At 44.9% G+C, this 20,456-nt stretch overlaps 1 long non-coding RNA gene across 1 annotated transcript; it reads left to right on the forward strand.

The window, feature by feature from the left end:
* Positions 1–1,556: 1,556 nt before the first annotated feature.
* LOC139083423 (uncharacterized) lies at positions 1,557–20,196 on the forward strand. The gene is made up of 2 exons (XR_011540137.1): positions 1,557–1,858; positions 18,018–20,196. It is a non-coding gene; the product is annotated as an uncharacterized lncRNA (long non-coding RNA).
* Positions 20,197–20,456: the final 260 nt, after the last annotated feature.

Here is a 20,456-nt window from a genome sequence, read left to right on the forward strand (position 1 = left end):
AGCTCTGAAGGGCGGATATTTCTTAACTATTTCATTCATCACTATATCTTCAGTGCCTGGAACAGTGCCTGCACCAAATAGAGATCTCCTTAACTGTTAGGTTGAGTAAGATAAAGACAGAGAAGATCTAAAATCTTTTAGCCACCCGAGTGCAGGCACTGAGTCTGGCCGGGTACAGGTGCTGGGTCCGGCCGCCCGGGTGTGGGCACTGAATAGGCAGAGTTGCACTGAATCAGGGTTTGTTTAATGCAGCAACCACTTCATTCTCTCAGCTTCCCACTTAATGATCTGTAAGACTCCGGAAAAATTAACATCTTTGAGTCTCAGTTTTTCTAACTACAAATAGGGAATCACAGCGTGTCTACCCTCTATTATTAAGACTAAAGGTTAGGGCCAGCCCTGGTGGCCTAGTGGTTAAGTTCGGTGCACTGTGCTTCAGCAGCCTGGGTTTGGTTCCCGGGCATGGACCTACACCAGTCATCATTCAGTGGCCATGCTGTGGCGGCAGCTCACATACAAAAAGAGGAAGATTGGCAGTGAATGTTAGCTTAGGGTGAATCTTCCTCAGCAAAAAAAAAAAAAAAAAAAAAGACTAAAGGTTAATGTATATGAAGTACTTAGAACAATGCCCAGGACAATAGAAAGTGTTCTGTAAATGCCATCAGTCACTACTCTCGTTGTACCAACTATCATTATTGTTGAAGCACCTCCTCTGCTCCACGACACCCCACGTTTCTGGTGTCCTCTTACCTTGCTGCTCACTCTGCTCTCTCCCTCGCTGCCTCTTCCTCCTCCACTGACCTCTGAAGTGAGAAGGGCCCAGAGCTCGCTTCTTGCCTTCTTCCTTCCTGTGCTGTGCTCCCTCCCTGGATGATTTTGTCCAGCGCCCCAATCAGTAACACTACTTCTGTTAGTCACTTTCACATTTGTGTCTCCAGCCAGTGCTCTTTCCTCTCTCTTTAGACTAGTATTTCTCCCTGCTCACTTGGTAAAAGCCAGCCCTGGGGGTCAGTGGTTAAGATCCGGTGCTCTCCTTGCTGCCACCTGGGTCCATTTCCCAGGTGTGATGCTGGAAGCTAGGCCACTGGCATTTCAGCAGGGTCACCCATGGTGGACAGGTTTCAGTGGAGCTTCCAGACTAAGACAGACTAGGAAGAAGGACTTGGATACCCACTTGTGAAAACTTTGGCCATGAGAGCCCTGTGAATAGCAGCAGAGCACTGTCTGATACAGTGCCAGAAGGCGAGAGGATGGTGCAAAGAGGCCAGGCAGGGTTCCACTCTGCTGTCCACGGGGTCACGAGGAGTTGGAACCCATTCAACAGCACTAACAATAACTTGGTCTTACCACTTGGGTGTCTCACAATCATGTATTTAAATTAGTGTGTTCCGTTTTTAAAAAATGGCCAAAAATTCTTTGATTGTCCTTCTTTCCCTCCTGTTGAGTGTGGGCTAGACTTAGTGACTCACTTCTAATGAATAGAATATGGTGGAAGTGACGGTGTGTGACTTCTGAGGCTAGGTGGAAATGGCATCGTGGCTTCCTCTCTCTTTTAGATTCTTCACTCTGGGAGACCAGCTGCATGTCCAGAAGACACTTGAGAAGCCCTGTGAAGAAGTCCATGTGGGGAGAAGCCGAGGCCTCTTGCTCACAGCCAGTGAGGAGTTGAGGCCACAAGAGTGAAAGTGGGTCCTCCCACCCAACTCTAGCCTTCAGATGATGCAGCCCCAGCTGCCATCTTGACAGCAGCCTCACGAGAGCTGTGCAGTAGAACCACCCAGCTAAGGTGCCAGAACACCTGCCTTACAGGAACTGCAATAGAAGACATGCTTGCTATTTTACACTGCTAAGTTTTATGGTAAGTCGCTATGTGTTAAAATCTCTGATTATGATTTGTGGATTTGTCTATTTCTCCTTTTACTTTTGTCAAGTTTTTGCATTGTGTATTTTGAAGTCTTCACTTCATCTCCTTCCTTCTAACAGTTTCTAAAGCCTGCCATGGTGTGTCTGCCTCAGGGCCTCTGCCCTGGACAGTCCCAGGTCACAATGCTCCGCTCTGGCTCTTCATGTGGTTGGCGTTCTCTTCTCCATCAGGCTCAGTTCAGTTGTTGTCCTCCCAGAGATGCATTTCCCAGTCATTGGCATCTAAAATCGACACCCTCCCCCCTGCAATCACTGCATCCTGTTACTCTGCCTGTGTTCTTCATGGCGATGATCACAATCCGTGACTGTACTCTTAGGTCAATTTCTCGCTTCTATTACTGTCTGGCTCCCTCACTAGAATGTAAGCTTCATATGAGTGGGGCACCCGTTTATCTAACCTATCTGGCCATTTCCAGAGTCTGGTAAAGTCCCTGCCACCTGAAAGAAGCTTCGTCTATCTTTGTTGAGTGAGAGAATGATGCAGAACAAAGTGCATGAGAGAGAGTTCTCGCTTCTTGGACCAAGTCACCGTAGGATTCCCATAGTTGTTTGGGGAATGGAGCAAAGAGCAGAACTGAGTCCTGGAAGCTGGGATGGCTCCTGGATGGCTCGGCATTGGAGTCTTGGCTCTCTATATATTTCATATAGTATTTAAAGGGATTTTGTGGAAATCTAAGTTTAATGCGTGTGTGTGTGTTTCTTAAAATAGATGACGTCTTCACTCAATGGTAGAACAAGCCCCAGTGGGGGCATTGGCATAACTATAACTTCAACTCGGAGACAGAGAGAGAGGAATGCATCCCCGCTTGGAGGAAAATCCGCTAATTTTGTATAAGCAGGTCTTATTCAGCAATCTCTGAGCTTCTTGCTTAGGAAACCAGATTTCAAACTGCGATTTTGTTTTCTAGTCCCTCATGCACATATATATGGGTTACTTATAAGCATGCAGGGAGTGAATGCTAGGACACTATAGATTGCCAAAATGCACTTACTCGATTTTTCTAATGGCATCAAAGTGGCAGCTTGACCCAAGATCCCAGGACTTGCTCAGCAGGAAGAACAGAGACTGGCCTTTGGTAATTCTTTGACTCAGATGTAAGTCACTGATTCTTGGGTGAAAGAGTCTTATTTTTTTTCTAACATATTAATCAATTGTCTTTCACTAAAAGATATTGATCTAATGAAAAAGAAATAGAAATTGATCCTGATCCCAACTTTGCTGTGCGTGAGTCTTTCGCCAACCATGAAAATAAAAAATCAATTTATGTGTAAGTAAAAAGAATAGTAAAAATTAACATTAATGAAAATTGCAAAATATAATCCTGCCAACTAGAATGTAAGCTTTCATTTCAACTTTCATTTGGGGATTTTTTCTTTTTTTGTAGTCTTTGGTTTAACAAAGTTTTAAACTCCTCTGCTTAGAAGTAGAAGTTCTCTGCTTCCTGTCTGTCTTCTGCAAAGGGATGTGCCAGACCCTCTGACTCTTCCCAGGACGTGGCCCCACCCAAGTCTCCAGGGAAAGGCCTTTTGTCTTAGACTCCAGGCCTTCCCTCCTGCAGTTTCCCTCCACTGCACCTTGAGACCACTCCTTCCGCTCCCTCAGGCCTCTGTGTGTTCTTGCTTCCTTCCTCTCCCTTCCCTGAGCCCCCTTCCCAGTCAGACCTGCCCTTGAGTAAATACATGCATCCTGAAGCATTATTGATGGATTATACTTATTACGTTGTTTTTAGATATTTAGCATTTTACCAGAGGATAAGTCTCCTTTGTGGTTAAAGTCATCAAAATAAAATTTGACTTGTGAAATTTTATCCATCAGCCCTCTCACAGGGCAAGTGCTTCTCTGGACAGGAGAGTCTCCCAGAAGGTCTGGCATGTGGGATGGATGTCAGCTTTGGACATTTGGCTTGGGTTGATCATTCTGCCAGCTGAGTGGCCCTACATAGGTTACTAAACTTCACTGACCCTCAGCTTCTTCATCCATACAATGAAAATTGAATTGTGTATTTCAGAGTTGCTGAGAGGATGAGGTCAGAAAATCTATGGAGATCTTGTGGCATAGATCCTGACACACAGTTGGTACTCAGAGACGACTTTCTTTCTCTCCCACTTTTCCATGGATCCATGGCGTTTCTTAGGACCCCTGCCAAGCCTTGCATAACTGCTTAGAGCTCACTAGGGAGAAGCTGAATTGAAACTAGTCTGACTTCTGCAGTAGGCAAGGGTCTGGTGAACTCCTGGAGCTGTGGTTGCTGAAGGACTTACCTTGAGCGTCAAAGATGGTTCTATGGGCCACCGTCAGCAATTGAGAACACAAGATGGAGTAGGCGAAGGTGCCGCTGGGTACCTATGACACAGTCAAGAGTAACCAGCTAGAAAGAGGCTCAGGGACCACTTCAAGGACATTCAGTGCAAGTCTTCTGTGTGCAAGGTGCTGGAGCAGAAGGTAAGAGTAAACCACACTCTTCATGAAGGCGACCATCACAAGCACTGCGGGGAGGACTGTACCCGAGGGGCAAACCACGAAAGAAGGAGAGAAGCAGCCTAGAACTGAGTGTGCCGGGTAGCTCAAGGTTTCAGTCATCTATTGCTGTGCAACAAACCATCCCAAACAGTGATGCAACCAACAGTCATGTTCTTATGCTCATGCCTGTGTGGGTCAGAACTCAGACAGGCACAGCAGTGAGGGTTTGCTCTGCCATATGATGTCTGGGGTCTCCACAGGGAGGGCTGGGGTCACTCAGACAGCTGGGGTCACTCAGACATCTGGGGCCAGAGTCATCTGGAGAATTCTTCATTAATGTTTGGTACCTGGGCTGGGCTCTGCTGGGACCGCAGCGCTGACATGTGACTTCTTCATGTGACGAGTTTCTTACAACATGGATTTCAAGGGGCAACAAACTCAGAGTCAACACTCCAAAAGAACAGGGCAGAGCTACAAGGAATTTTACAACCTGCATGGAAGGAGAATAGGGAGCACCCATTAAGAAAAAGACCGCCGGTTCCATGTGGCTGGCCGTCCATATACAAGTGATGAGGTGTGGGAAGAAGAGTCTAGGGGGTGTGGCTAGGCCAGATCCAGAGGGACTTCACATGCCTTACTGAGGAGACTGCACATTGTTCTGTAGACAATGGAGAGTCACCAGAGAATTCTAAATTTGAGAGTATTTTGGAAATACTATCATGGCAGCAGGAAAGAAGGTTATTTGAAGGAGTGGGGACTGGATGAAGGAAAACCATTTAAGATGCCATTGCAACAGTTAAAGAAAGAAAAGAAACAGACCTTAACTAAGGCGTTGGAAGTGAGAACTGGTGGGTAGGGACAGCTTCAAGAATTATTAGGAGGAGAGGAAGGCCTGGTGGCGTAGTGGTTAAGTTCATACGCTCTGCTTCAGTGGCCCGAGTTTCACGGGTTCAGATCCTGGGTGCGGACCTACACACTGATCATCAAGCCATGCTGTGGCAGCATCCCACATACAAAATAGAGGAAGATTGGCACAGATGTTAGCTCAAGGACAATCTTCCTCACCAAAAAAAAAAACAAAAAAAAAACCGAAGAGTTATTAGGAGGTGTTAATAGGGCATAGTGACTTCTAAAATGTAGAGCCAGCAAGTGGAAGGAGCTAGGATGGTCTCCTGGGTTTCTGTTTTAGGTACTAGAGTGGATAGTAATGCTATTTGAAGAAAATGAGAATATCAGAAATGGTACAATTTAATGGAAAAGATGAGTTCAGTTTTGGATGCTTTGAGTTTGATGCACTTAATGGGTCACTCCGTAGAAGATGTCCAACAGACAGCTGAATTTATGAATCAGGAGCTCAAGAAAGACCTGGCCTGGAAAAATACAATAGTCATCAGCCTTTGGAGGTCATTGATACCATGAGATTTAACTAAATTGTGTAGGAAGAACAGAAGAGAAGAGCGAGTAGATGGATCCTCCACGATCTCTAACACTTTCGCAACAGACAAAGCTAGAGATGATTTGAGAAAACGTTGAGGAGTGCTTAGAACAGTGAGACAAGAATGGGAAGAAACTGAGGTCCTAGGAGTCAAAAGAAAAGACAAATTCAAGAAAGAATACACAGACAGCAGTGTTAATGCTACAGAGAGGGCAAGACCAGCAAGGACTAAGAAGCATCCGTTGCAGGTAACGGGTCCACGTCCACAGCTGAAGGGGTTAGTCTCTAGGGAGGAAAATGGATAAAATCACTGCAAGGACCCTGACCTGAGACAGACCTGTGATAGGTACAAGTTACCAGAACAGAGACTCAGGAACAGGAGCCAAAAAAGATGCCCAGCAACACCAGTTGGTGGTAAAGATGGGGAGGGTCTCAGAGGCCAGGTGAGAGTACATCTTTCAAACATATGCTCAAGGTTGGGGGTGAGTGAAGAGTAAAGGTGAATTGATGCCAAGCCTCAGAATTGCTTAAATACCTTCTGTCCTGGGAACTAGAACAGGGAGGGCCAAGTCTACAGGTGAGGGGCGAAGGACAAGCTTTTAGGGAGCCATCTTTCTACTTAAACTATTGCTTTGCATGTCGGATTAGTCAGTGCAATTTGGATTAAAAGTACCATAAAGCCAACTCAAACTAGCTAAAGTAAAAAGGGAGAAATATTAGAAGAATATTGGTATATCTATCGTAAATAAAAGGTCATGCAAGCAAGTCACAGGAAACACTGGATGCAGAAGGGAGCATCAGAGAGACTGGAGCTAGGGAGGCAACCTGCTGGGGTCTCTCTCAACTGCTCTGGGAGTTGACTTCATTCTCTGGATGTAGACAACACCCAAGCTTATATCCTGTAGGTCTCACTGCCAGGGAGGACCAGTTCTAAAAATATCTCTGGGACAGACCCTGATTGGGTCTGCTGCCCAACTGTGGATGAATCAAGTGATTAAGAATCACATTTATGAAAGGGACAGAGTGGGGAGGAGCACTTTCCAGGAGTGGAGGAGGTGCTGGGTTGAGAAACCAGTGGATGTTCAGTCTACATACTCAACTTCCAAGAGGATTTATTGTTCTCAGAAGGCCTGGGCTTCCCTTTGCTCCAGAGCCTTGTGAACAGGGTGACCAGGTGTCCTGGTTTGTCTGGACTCTTATCTTGGTGCAATTATTAATAGCACCCTTTCACTTTCAAAAATGTCCTGCTTTGGGAGATAGAGTATATGGTCGTCGCATGCAGTGGTGGTGTGACTCCGAGCTGGCCAAAGCGCTGGAGGAGACAGGCTTTAGAGGGTGGTTACAATTACAGATGTGGCCTCCTGTATGGGATGCTCTTCCTCGTGTGGCACCTCAGTACCCAGCACATAATGGGCGCTCAGTAAATGTTGAATCAAGGAGCAAATGTTACAAAAAGCTTTTCTCCCCCGAAATATTTATAAAGTCACGTTTGAAAAATCTTCCCAGTTCTGTGTAATATCATGTATAATAGAGCGTATTAGACTAATGGTATCATAGACTCTCAGGACCAAAAGGAAATTTAAAGACTGTCTAATGCAACTCCCTTCCAATTAGATGATAAGCCGTGAGTAAGCACTTGTCTTGTCTGGTGAAGGCTGGATGCCCAGCAGCTGGCAAGGCGGAGGCCTTCAATAAACGCTTGATTCTGTTTCCAGTGCTTGCTTTCCTTCAGCCACGTTTCCATCGCAAGTACATCTGCTGGTGCCCGCGCACTGCTGTCATTGGGAGACTCCTCGTGCCAGTGAAACAGCCCTGCAGTCTCCGTGCAGCTTCCGTGTTAGGAAGGCCTTTCTTTGCAGTGGGCTGAACTGTGACTCGCTGCCGTTTCCATCTATGTCCCCGGCTCTCTGCTCCTGAGGCCACTCTCCTTCCACAACACGGTCTGCAGTCTGCCTTCTCCAGCTGAACCATCGCCGTTCCCTTTTCACATCCCACATGCTTTCCAGATCCTTCGCCACCCTGATGGCTCTATTGTGGACACATTCAGTTTGCCCAAAGACCCCTAGGGCAGAGTTCAAGGATGTGTTTTGACCAAGATAAAAAAAGGGATAATCTTACTTCCCTTCTTCACAAAAATTATGTTTCTATTAATGTCAAGCTAAGATTGTTCAGTGTTTTTGGCCATGTCACACTACTGACTCACACGTAGTTTCTCCCTAGTTATTTTTAATTAAGTGCAGCCTCAGTGTTTGAAGTCTGAATGGAAAGAGAGGCAGTTTCTTACATATGTTTCCGCTAAGTCAACTCTCCTTTATTGTTTCTTAGGCACTCGGTTTATTGAATTGTGCTCGGCCTTGCACTTAACCCTGTTAAATGTCGCAGTGTTAGAAGCAACACGCCTTCTAAGACTTTCAAATGTTTTTGGATGATAACTTTTACATCCAGGATTTTCTTTCACTCTCCCATCTTGTTGTCCTCATATCAAATTGGTGGAGATCCCTTGAAAGAAAATGGCAGTCACTAGATGTGAGCCTGGGTCCCTTAAAAATCAGTCTCACAGATCTAGTAGATGGATAGGCAACCAAGAAGTTACAAGAATGCACATCCCAGCAGAAAGAAGGAGCTTTGAGAAAACAGACTTCCACTGTGAAGGAGCTGCCTTCCAAGGCATTTCTGGCCGCTGGTAGGTTTAGGCAGACAGGGTGACCATCTGTCCTGGATGTTTTACTGGGAATTTCTGCATTGGGTGGGACTTTAGACAAGATTATCTTTACAGATATTTCCAGCTCATAGATTCCATGGACAGTGCACATTTACTATTCATAGCCGGGGTTAGACGTTTTTTCTCAACCCATGCTTGATGGACATTTCCATTCACTAATGATAGAACAATAAAAAAATATGAACTAGTTATAATAAAATCACCCATGCTGTAGTGTTTGGGGGATATATTTCTGGAAAATTTAAACCACTCTATGTTTCACATATGTTTCATTTAAAGTGGGGATTAAATTTTATCTGAATAAGAGAAAGTAAAGGCTGAGTGTTTATATGTTGCTGAATACACATGATTAGCAATCACTGTCATTGGCATGTCCACAATGAGTTTACGGGTCTTCATTTGTTGGTAAGTACACAAACTATCGTGCTTCTCACAGGATTCACTCATCTGTCTTTGTGCCCATCCATCAATTTGTCTATCCATCCATCCTGGTACCTGTAAATGATGACACTGTTATATGTTCAACTGAATAATGTAATCTTCTTAAATAGCTAGTAACTGTACAACTAGCCTAGATAATTGAAGCCCCAAACCTAGACGGGCATCCCTAAGTCTAAGAAACTGTTTTGAGGCTACAAAGAAAAAGGAAATGACAGTGTCAGAGTTCCATGAAGGAAAGTTGCCAAATTCTAGCCTGTTCTTGACTATGTGCTCTAATGCAGAGCGCAGAACTTTTCCAGATGAGGTTACATTTGATTAAATGCAACTTTTGTGTCCCCCAGTAGATGATAGGGTGGTCCAGCTGTCTTTGAGACACACTAATGAATTCCTATGTTTTCACTTAGAGAAAGGCATTCAAGAAATTTCAGGCAGATGATAAACGAAGCAAGAGTAATATTTGAGTTGAGAGAAAATATAAATGGCTCTTTTGAAATTTTATCACTGGGACAGTATAGTAAAAGCATTCAGAGATTTATATATTTTTCTTATTTAAAAAAAATTAAGTATGTACCTTTCCTATCCAGAAGATGCTAATTAGCTAAACTTGAAGGATGATGGATCATTTTGTTTAATTTTGGATTAAATAACCCCGCTTACCGTAATTTTTTTTCCTAACTGTAGAGTTCCATTTTACACAAACAATTGGAGCTGTCTCTAATCCCGCTCCGAACTCCGTCCTGTTTTCCACCTTCCCCAGTGCGGTCTTACCAGCTCACTCCGGTTTGACATTGAGAAATGGAATTAGTCCGTCGGAACCACTTCTGTTCCAGAGTGCTCTTCCGTGGTGGGTGTGATGGAGAAAGATCTTAGAACTCTGGGACTTCTCTGTGGAAAACTTTTACCTGTGTTAGAAGGATGACCAAGGATTTATTAATACTTCATTTTTCTTGGGAAATATTTTCTTTTCATGGTAGGCTATGAAAATTCAAGGGTTCCTTCTAGAATAATTTGGAATTTCCTCTCTGTCTGTTAACATTTTGCGTACTGAGACCATGGCTAATTAGTAGCCTAAAGCTCTCAGAATAGGAATTTCTTCTCATCACTAGTAGCTGATAGGATTTCACAGTATAGTATCAGGTGAAACAACCTTCTCCTTGGTGATAGTCTGGATTCTAATTGTGCTTATGAAGTTTGCAAGTTCTGGTTTGAATTAAAGGACATTAATATAATGGATTTAATACATTAGCAGCCAGCCATGTGAACCAGCAGCCACCGGTGACGCTGATTTCTTCTGTGTGCTAACACCCACGAGTACATTAGGACAGGGACTCTAACAGGGTGACGCCGCGCCTCACAATGTCATCTCCAGCTATGTGCTATCTCTCTGTCTCCAGGGTTCACTTACAGCACGTTCCATGGTAACAAAATATTCCATGGTAACGAAATGGAGGTGTGTAGCAGTGTTTCCTCTGGGCTTGGATGCAATGCTTTGTAAACTGAGTTTCATCTGCATACACATGAGGGCTAAACCAGAGGTCTGGGGAACTTGACATTCCACTGGAGATGGTGTAAGTTGAATATGAGGAACGAGGATTGACGTGTCTTATAGCCTTCGTTCTGGAGAGGAAATGAGGCACTGATAGACAGCAAGGGTGATTAACCTTGGCGGTGTCTTCATTCAGAGCATGGCTAATTGGGAAGGAACAGGCTAGAAGATTTCAGCCTTATGTGGCTTCTTAGAGGAAGTCTTCTGAATAGAAAATACTAGTTTGCGGATATAAGCTTGCAAAGGGTATGAACTATGAATGTTCAACTTACTGTAAAAGGCGAGATTTTTATACCTAGTTTAGAGTCAGAAAACTTGCAAAGAACAGACAACTTTGGCCTTTTTATAGACGAGTTCTTCTCTGGCTAGAATTTCCGTAGTTTTTGAATGGGGCATTCCGCTTCCGCAGGTGAGAATGTGCCCTTGCTCGGACTAATTCAGCCCCTCAGCTCCTCTATAACATCCGTCCGCGCCTGTGAGAGCGGACTGCTCGGGAGCTCCCATCTGCAGCCCCAGATCTGCCCCTCCCCGGCCGACCTCCCTGCTCTCCTTCCTCCGTCCTCACCCTCCTCCACCCTGTGGACATTGTGCAACCTCAGAGCTTTGGGTTCCCGGGGGATTGCTTGCCCTTCCAGTGCGACAGGTGTGGCCTCACAGCAGGGCTCTGCCAGGTTTTGATCGTGCACTATTATCGGCAAATATCTTTGAGCACCCATCCCTACTATATGTATAGTTATTTATAAATTATGTAAACACTACCATAGTAGTACACTTTTTACATATATTTGCAAATTAAATAATTACATTAAGAGTAAATATAATTAGAAGATCTGTTTTCTCCTGTACCCCAACAGGTCATCTTGCACACTCTTTGGAGGGTTTGCCCCTCACTTTGGAGATTGCTACTGAGATTATAGTGCTGGCGTTTGTAATTGTGCCCTTGAACTAGACCGTGTGGTCTGTAAGGGTACAGTGCCTGTTGAATTCAATTTTGTATCCGTGGAAGTTAGCAGAGCATCTTGGACACGAAAATGACTTTAATGATGCTTACTGTGAACGCGTCAATGAATTTCCGCCTCCACAGCTTTTCTCTCATTAGCGCTCCTCTCCAACATGTTTTCCTTTTCCCCTGACCAGTACCTCTCACTCAAGGCCATGTCCGAGTCCTTCATCCCCCTTTGCTGTCACTCTCGATCTCATGATACCTTCCCACCTATGGAAATTATTGAATTTGCTGCTCTCTCTGTGACGCACCTCATTCCTTGCCTGATGACGTATCTCGGATGACATATTTTCTTGCGTGTATGTTTCTGGATAGATTGCAAGCTCTTCTTTACTTCTTTGCCTTTAACACAACACCTTACCCTTGCTTTATTTATGTAAAAGTCATTTTATGAATATCTGTTAAACAGATGACAAAGCTATCAATTCACACAGCTACGCTGTTGACTCAAAACTGTCATAAGTGTGCCCGGCATTTTGTTTTCTCATAGACTTTTTAAAACACCGTTCTTCCTCCAGAGCTCTCCAATTGGCTCATATTCTCACAGGGACCAATTCGCAAAACCCCTCGGCCATAAGTTTAGGAAAAAATTGGAAAATGCAACAGGTCTCTTACGTGTGTGCACAGATTGAGTTGCCACAGTCCCAGGATCGGGGGCGTGAGGGTCCTCCACGCACAGCCGTGCGCACCGTACACCATCCTGGCAGAGCCCTGCGCCGGAGCCGGATCAGAGTCCATAGACCCAGTTTGTTTTAAAACAATTGCTCCTGCCTTTCGACATTGTTCTGTTCTGTTTAAGATCCGTATTCTTAAGTTCTGAGAACCCCCTTCCTTCAGAAGACTCCGATGTTTTCTTGGGCAGTTCCTTGAAAGTGAGCTCTCAACACAAGTGATCTAGGAATTCAAGAGCTTTTGATATCAGCAGCCAAACCAGAGGAGGCAGAGGTCATATAAATAAGACTTCAGCAAAATCTTCAACAAACGCGATCTCTGTCTTGGGGGCCGGCCCCGCGGTGTAGTGGTTAACTTCGATGCACTCCACTTTGGTGGCCTGGGTTTGTGGGTTTGGATCCCAAGCATGGACCTACACCATTCATCAGCCATGCTGTGGCAGCGACCCACATATAAAGTGGAGGAAGATTGGCACAGATGTTAACTGAGGGCTAATCTTCCTCAGCAAAAAGAAAAGAAAAGATCATTGTCTAATTACATGGACATAGTAGTGAGTTCTGGGCTTAACTCAGCCACACTTTCTGCAACCCTACTTTGTGCCCATTTAGAGAAATAAGGAAAGCATTTTCCAACTTAGCAAAAATATTTCTAGTTGCCTAGAGCCCAGAAATGATTACAATTTTACCTTCGTGTTATGAAACTGCATGGTTTCTTTTTTTTTTTTAATTAAAGATTTTATTTTTTTCCTTTTTTCTCCCCAAAGCCCCCCGGTACATAGTTGTATATTCTTCGTTGTGGGTCCTTCTAGTTGTGGCATGTGGGATGCTGCCTCAGCGTGGTTTGATGAGCAGTGCCATGTCTGCGCCCAGGATTCGAACCAACAAAACACTGGGCCGCCTGCAGCAGAGCACGTGAACTTAACCACTCGACCATGGGGCCAGCCCCGCATGGTTTCTTTTTATCACAAACCTAGTAGCAATTTTTATTCTATATGGGTAGTGCTTAATAAATGCTTATTGGATGACTCAGAATAGGAAATAAATATGTTTATTGGTGAGGGAGTGATATTCATGTTTTACTGAGTATCTCATTTCACCTCTGTAGTATCTTAGTAGGGCTGATTAACGTGCTCTGTCTGTTTCTGAAAGCATTTGAAGATTTCTTCTACACTCACGATAACCCTGACAGGTAGGTGGGACAGGTCTTATCCACCAGTACAGAGATGACAAAGCTGGGCCAGGTGGGCTTGCAGATTTCTAGTCTAATCTTGGAGACACCTTCTCTAAAAGCTAAGAATGGGCAGTCAAAGAGGAGGGAAGAAAATGAGTGCGGTGGGCGGATGGCTTTTAGAAGTACATTTACAGCGAAAGCAGGGTTTCTCCGCCTTGGCTCTGGTGACATGTTGGGCTGGACAGCTCTCTGTTGTGGGAGTCTGTCCTCTGCATGTAGGATGTTTAGCATCATCCCTGGTCTCTACCCACCAGATGCCAGTAACGACTCCCCTCCGCCAGTCATGACATTCAAAAAAGTCTCCAGACATGGCCAAATGTCCTTGGGGAACAAAACTGGCCCCCCTCTGAGAACTTCTGAGCTAAAGGGAGACAGAAATGGCTTAGAATTGTCTAGTCGACCTACAACAAGCGGGGTCAGTCCTCATAATTTGGTCACTTGCTTTGTTCACCAATATTTCCCGAGCTCTTGCTGTGTGCGGGAGTTATGGTAAGGCACTAAGGCAGGTGCGAAGAGGAGCAGGACGTGACCCATCCCACAAGAAATTCACAGTCTGACAGGACAGGAAAAGGTCGCGCAGACGCTGGGCCCGGCATGTGTGGAACGCCTCCTGCACACAGGGCGCCGCACTGGGGATGTGGCATCTCAGGGCGGGACTCAGGCAGGAAGAGGCTGCAGGAAAAGCAGAACACAAGGATGCTGCCTTCACACAAAGGGTGTTCAAACTAGTTGGAGAATAAGGGGGAAAAAAACCTAGAATAAAAAAGGCTAAGATTAGTACAAAATTAAATGTGGCCATTTTTAAAAAGGTGTAATAATATGTTTAACGTGATTCTGAAATTAGTGCAAAAGGATTTTTCAAAAGCAGAGCTAGGCAGTAAGAGAGAGCTCCCTGCAGGCAGGGGGGGGGGGGGGGCGGGCCCTGGGAGGAGCTTCCAGACACGGAGGCAGATTCACGTTTGGATTTTCTCAAACTCACTTTATTTTTATTTCAACAACCTTTTATTCTATTTTATTGCACTTGGGATGACCCTAAATCTATCTGTTGTTTAGCATCATGATTTTCCTTCCTCTGCTGGCCTTGACATTTAGTTTTATAGATTTCACTTTAGCTTTTTCCTTATTATAAAAGTACACAGAAAAGTTAGAAATTGCAGATAATCAAATGAAAATTACAAAATACACACGGTCCTACCATCTGTAGACAACCCCTTTTTAGGTTTATCCTCGGCATTAAGCTGTTTCGTAACCTGCTGCTTTTCACTTAGTAATACATTATGAACATTTTCCCCATTTCACCAAATTCCCGTCTGCAGCATCTTTGAATGATGGCTTAGGATTTGTGCTATGTGGGTGGATCATAATTTATTAACAGATCTTCCCTTATGGGTCTTTCGTGTTGCTTTAAACTTCTATCATCACAGGCAGGCCTGGATAAATAGTTTTGTGGCTACATTTTACTTAATTTCTCTCTTGGAGTAATTTCTCAGTAGTTTCCAATATTTTCTCCCTCAAGGACTCCTCTTCTTATTGTCCTCTCTTGGGTCCCATGTTTGGAAAGCTATAATCTACCAAACTGCATTTGGTATGAAAAAAATTGTTTTAACTCTTTTTTTTCGTTTTTTTGGTGAGGAAGATTCTCCCTGAGCTAACATCAGTTGCCAATCTTCTTCTTCTTTTTTTTGCTTGATGGAGTTTAGCCCTGAGCTAATATTCATGCCAATCTTCCTCCGTTTTGTATGTGGATGCCTCCACAGCATGGCTGATGAATGGAGGTCAACAGCCAGGACCTGAACCCGCAAACCCAGGCTGCCAAAGCAGAGTGTGCAGAACTTTAACCACTCGGCCACTGGGCCGGCCCCTGTTTCATCATTTTTTTAATTAATCAAAGACTTAGATAACTGCTAATCAAAACTTTGGATCAGCATGAGATTTAAAAAAGAATATTTACTCCACCAAGATGATAAAATTCCCGCCTGAAGCCAAGAGCCTTGATGTACTGATGCAGCCTCGTCGTGGGGACCACACCCTGTCTGTGAGCTTTTCTGAAACCTTGGGATTCACCACGAGACTTTCTTTCCCCACATTTGTAGCTGCCCGACGTTGGAGCTGAAGGAGACACATACTTGGAGTCAGTGAGCTGCTTTAGGCCAACGAAAGAGAATGCAGGCATGATTGCTTAAAGGCATCAAATGTTCACTCTGTTTTTGTCACCGGATGGTACATTTCACATAATTGCTTTCTACTTGGAAATAGCTTGGGCTGGGAACAAATTGCTGGAGAACAAGGTTTTAATCTAACATGCTTAAAAAAGAAAAGTGGCCACAGTAGACCATTTCTGAGAGTCTGTGACCGAGGGGATCCCAAATGTGGGGAGTCCTGAAGTCATTCCCAAAATGTGTGTTGACGGACGCAGTCTGGCTCTGTCGCTTGCCCATGAGTGACAGCTCCAGGCTCATCAGAGCCTCGTTCCCTTCCCAAACCCGATTCACTTAGGCCCTTGCTGCTTGTCAGGTACACTGCTTTGTTCTGCTTTGTTTAATGCTACAGTGTCCAGAATAGCTCTTTGGAACCATACAGACAGGAAACAACTTCCATGCTTACTTGGATGTTCTAAATTTAGTCCATTTTCTGAACCGTTTGATGCCACCGGGTTAAATGGTTTGGCTGCTGGACTGAAGTTTGAGTGACGGGATTCTCAGGCGGGCTCCGCTGTGCAGCGTGCTGAATTCAGATGAGGCTTTGCAGAGGCTGGGCAGACGCATGATGGTGGTGGTGGGATGGTCCCCACGACTGTTCCAGCAATAATCTCAGCGCCCTGATCTGCAGTGTGGGACTTGTACATGGCGGGGAGTCAGGCGTTGCTGCGGCAGGGAGAGTCGAAGGGGAGCAGACCAACCCTGCGCTGTGACTGAGTCTTGCCCTTGAGTCTGATGACACAGACCATCTCCCAGGTTGGGGGCATCATACATCTAGGATATGGATATTAATTCATTAAAGTTTTTGGAAACATTTAAAATTGACCGTAATCTTGCTGCTTCTTTGAGAGTAAGATGCGGTATGGAGGGGGCTGGTTCCTCTTGAAGGGATCTCACTCCTAGAGGCGCCCACAGAATGACACTTATGCAGAAGTCACCATAAAGCACACTGACTGCGTGGCTCTGTGACAGCGTCCGAGGGAGACCTCCTGTCGTAGCGTGGGTTAGTGAGGGACGGTAACGGGGCTGGGGCGTCCAGCTGGGGAGGGCAGGGACACTCGCATCCTGATTCCCGCCAGGCCTCTGGGCCCTTGGAGCAGTGGCTGCCTAACGGAGGCGGCGAGCTCTGCAGCCCTTCTGCGTGCCCAGGGCCTCTGCTTTTGTCTGAATTCCTTACTGGGCATCTGTAAGCTTTTATTCAGTAAAGCGAATCTCATTGCAAAAAAAAAAAAAAAGGGGGGGAGAACAAAAGAACAACTATAAAAATAAACAACAGCAAAGCTTTCAAAACCACTGATGCGAAGTAGCCTGTAAGTACGCAGAGCAAGAAGCCGAGACTCCAAACGTGTCAAAATTCACGCTTTCATCCAAAGACCACAAGTCCGAGGGCCGCGGGAGGACAGAGAAGTCAGACGCCGCCTGATTCTTATGCACAGCCCCTTTGACCACCCTTCCCCCTCCTCCCCCCTCCCCCTCCTCCCCATGACCCTCCTCCTCCTCCAGCCCGCCTCCTTCCTCCTTTGCCATCTCCTACTCCTCCTCTGCCCTCTCCATCTTCATCTTCTCTATAATTTTTATTGTTAGTAAAGATGGAAAGAATCTAAATTGATTAATAAGTTAAGAAGCTAAATTGCTGTGTGGTGTTTCTGTAAACAAAGCTTTGGTCATTGTCCCATCTTAATCCCAGTGCATCTTCGTTTCAGCTGGGGTTTGACTATAAGGATATTTGAACACAGGGTTTTCATATCAGCTTTCATATTAACTCCTTTAAGGTAAAGGGGACTGATTTGAGGGTTTTCTTATAAGAAAACCAGACTGATTTTCAAGCCCTGTCACTTGTGCACACACACTCACATGCCCTTCCCCCGGTTCATAACAGCTGGCAAGGTGTTAGCTCCAAGCCACCACCTCTTCTCTAGTGTAATTTCGTCTAAAAGACATTGCTTAGAGAGTTTTGCAAACGAAATTTGAAAAAATGCCCTTGCTGACGCTGAGTGGTCAAGAGAAGATGACAAGGCGGTGAGAGGCTGTTGGAAGCTGTCCTGAACACTTGGTGGGCCTAAGGCAAGCGGGGCCACGGTGCAGCGGACCCCCTGGCAGTTCTGGCCGGAGCAGCAGCAGTTACATAAGCCTGGGCACACGCTCTTGTCGTGAAACGCCCCCACCTGGTGCATATTCTCTGAAGCTCTGATTCGCAAACACGGACAGCCGGGGCTTTTCCAGCGGAGGTGTCAGCAGCAGCCCTGCTTTCTCTGAGCTGTTTGTTCTGTAGACAAGGGCCTCCCCCCGGTGACTCCTTTTCCTCTCCCTTCTCCTCCCCTTTCCCGGCTGGAAAAATCTCATTCTCTAGTTGTTTGTTTATTTATTTTTCCTCTCTCCTTGACAGATCCTGGACTCCTTTCTACCAACGACTACTGTTATAGACCAAATTGCAGCCCCTCAAATTCCTACGCTGAGGTCCTAACACATATGCGACTATATTTGGAGACAGGGCCTTCAAGGAGGTGACTAGGGCTAAAGGAGGTCATAAGAGTTGGGTCCTGATCCAATAGGACTTATGTCCTTATAAGAAGAGACAGAGACTCCAGAGATCTCCCTTTCTCTACTCACACAGAGAAGAGGCCCTGTGAGGACACACCAAGAGAGTGGCCTCCGGGGCAGGAAGAACGGAACTTGCCGGCACCTTGAGCTTGGACTTCTAACCTTCGAAACTGTGAGAAAATTCATTTCTGTTGTTTAAGTCACCCAGCCTGTGGTTTTCTGTTATGGCGGCCCAAGTAGACAGCCAAAATTTCATGTGAACCTTCTGAAGGCACCAGGACGTCATGAAAACACCATTTCCCCCTTCATTCATCCCACTAGCTTCAGATCAATAAAGAGCTATTAATGTTTCTTCATACCGCATCCTGCCTACCAGCGAGATGTGTGCATGTGCGTGTGTATCTGGAAACAGTCACATACAAACTCAAATCTCTCTGTTTTTACAACGATAGCTAAACTAATTGAGCACTTACCACACATGACAAACTCTGCTCAGTACTTCTCAGCATCATCTTGTAAGCCTCACGACAAGCCCCTGAGGAAGATGCTCTTATTGCCTTTATTTAATGGACGGGGAAACCAGCACAGGCAGAGGTTGAGTTATGGGCCCCTCAGGTTCTGTGAGCGAGAGAGAGTCAGGATTAACTCAGCCGCCTGATTCCAGGACTCGTGCACTTAACCACCTCATTGCACGGCTACCCATTGTTCTTTCTGCTCCTTCTTCCTTCATATCCAGGGATGTCCCAGAAGGCGGTCTTCAAAGGTATACAAATTACAGAATAGCATATAGATAGGGATGAAGGAAAAATAAGGATAAGAAGGGACCTTGGGTCTAGACATGAAGAGAATGGACACTTGGGTTTAGCCTGAAGGTTTCTGGCAGCCGACAAGAAAACGGAGACATGGTCGTCCTCGCAATGTCCTTCAGTCAATACCAATTGCTCAGCAGAAGCACATCTTCTCTCGTCATTAAGCCCAGGCAAGAATTTCTCTAAATGTGCCTGTGTGATAAAACAAACAAAACCATTAAGCTCCTTAGAGCAGACAAAATGAGGAGATCCCTGGGACTGTGACGGAGACACAGGTGCATAGACACATGCACCCGGAGCTGTCCTCACAGAGCTGCTAGCCTCACCTGTCAGTCTTCCTCCTCCTTCCACCTCGGGACTCTGGGTCAAAGGTCATCAAAAGCCAATGACAACCACTGGGTCATTGTGGAGTCCAAGGATGCATTAATGGGAAAACAGAGAACTATGAAATTGGGGGAGGAACCAGGATTTAGAGGATGTTTTCAAACCTGGAGGTTGTAGCCCAGGAGTGGATTATGAACCGAGTTGAGGGACCTCAATCAGCATATTAAAAACCCAAGCAGGATAGAATAGAAAACTTGAGAATGGATTGCAAATGGCAAAGTAAGCGCTGTTTTATGACATGTTCCGGTACATGGATGCATGTGTGTGTACACGCATGCCCATTTGTAACTAAAATAATGTCCCTTGTTGTGCCGAAAGGTAGCCCTGTTTGCTTACGTTTACAAAACTGGATGTTTTTCTTCTACATGTTCAGATGTAGCTATTTTAATTGTAAGATGGATAAAGACGAGATCTTACAGCATGATCAGACCCAGCAAATATTCTCAGAGGCTGTAGAAATAAGAAGCCAGGAAAATGTCTCTGGCAATTGCTGAAAATGGGCTTTGGATGAAGAAGAAGTTGTTTTTCAAATTGGATATGGGTGAGATGGATAGGAACCTAGGCCATATTGCTAGGACATGAAACAGCACAAATAATAACAGCAATTCTCTGCAGTTCGTTACCATGGCAACTTCACTTAAATGCATGCCATATAAAGTCCTAGGATTTCAGGGTGAAAAAAAAATGCTTTTTGAGAACATAAGGTACATCACTCTTTTCACTTAGCATGCATCCTTTCACAAGGCATTAAAATGATTTGCATCAAACTTCGGTAATGAAAAATGAGATAATATGTACTTAATAAAAGATAGCTCTTTTTACTATTTTAAATTTTTAATGTTTGTATTAAGATATTTACATCTGATCTGGGCAATGAAAAACCAACTGGCAGGTTCACTTCACATATTTGTTCATTTGTCTTCATTTTTAGGATCCCTAAAGAGTCTCCAAAAGATTTTTATCTGGGACATTGAGCACTTCTCATTCCCAGGGGTCATAATTCACAAGGTTAATTAACACTTATATAGAGACAACTCTCAAATGAAAATCTCAAGTCTAGACCTCTGAGTTATTAGGCTTGTGCATTTATA

The sequence above is a fragment of the Equus przewalskii genome, chromosome 5 (genome assembly GCF_037783145.1).
Source record: "Equus przewalskii isolate Varuska chromosome 5, EquPr2, whole genome shotgun sequence".
In the NCBI taxonomy this organism is placed as follows: domain Eukaryota; kingdom Metazoa; phylum Chordata; class Mammalia; order Perissodactyla; family Equidae; genus Equus; species Equus przewalskii.